The sequence below is a fragment of the Mastomys coucha genome, unplaced genomic scaffold, assembly GCF_008632895.1.
Source record: "Mastomys coucha isolate ucsf_1 unplaced genomic scaffold, UCSF_Mcou_1 pScaffold6, whole genome shotgun sequence".
In the NCBI taxonomy this organism is placed as follows: Eukaryota; Metazoa; Chordata; class Mammalia; order Rodentia; family Muridae; genus Mastomys; species Mastomys coucha.
This window is the reverse complement of record NW_022196912.1, coordinates 94,031,865-94,032,461: the sequence shown is the minus strand read 5'-3', so window position 1 is coordinate 94,032,461 and position 597 is coordinate 94,031,865. Positions and strand designations below refer to the sequence as shown.

At 69.8% G+C, this 597-nt stretch overlaps 1 protein-coding gene across 2 annotated transcripts in view; it reads right to left on the bottom strand.

Annotated features, from left to right (window-relative positions):
- Positions 1-283, bottom strand: part of Plekhh1 (pleckstrin homology, MyTH4 and FERM domain containing H1) — a 49,867-nt gene extending 49,584 nt beyond the window's left edge. The window contains exon 1 of one of the 2 annotated variants that reach the window (XM_031355832.1): positions 4-283. The gene's annotated coding sequence lies outside the window, so the exon portion shown is untranslated. The remainder of the gene's footprint in view (positions 1-3) is intronic. The other variant, XM_031355833.1, reaches the window with a different exon arrangement.
- Positions 284-597: the final 314 nt, after the last annotated feature.

The window sequence follows — 597 nt, the reverse complement described above, 5'->3', positions numbered from 1 at the left end:
TGAGTGAGCTGCCGGGAGTCCCGCCGCGACCCCGGCCGCCACGCACGCCTCCGCCCCGCAGTGGCTCTTCCCGAGTGCCGAGAGGCCGCCGGGTCTCCGCTCCGGCGCAGCAGGGGTCGCGGTGGGCGTGGCGGGCCGAGGTCGGAGGCTGGAAGGTCCCCGGAGCTCCGCACAAAGCCCGCCCCTGCGGTGGCTGCCGCGCCGCGCCGCGCCGGCTGTGTCCGCACCGCGCTCACTCGGCGGGCAGCTCGCGGCCAGGCACAGGAAATGACCTCAGCAGCCGCAGCCTCCCACCGCGGGGCGCGGCCAGGGCCGCCCGGAGGGCTGGCTGCGCGCTGCGACCCCCGGACTGCGTGGGATCCCCGCGGGATGCTCACCAGACTGGACCCTCCCTCCGCCGAAGGAGATCCCAGCGAGTGTCTAGCCACCTGTAGGAAAGTCCCACCTGGGTACTGGGAGCCGTCTGCACAACTGATTTGGAGTCGATGAGAGAGAGAAAGGGGAGCTTCACTCCAGCTCCAGGAGAACCTGTTTGTTTGTGTGTGTCTTACTTGTTTTAAAGGCGACAACCAGGGAGCCAGAAGGGCATGGAGCCCT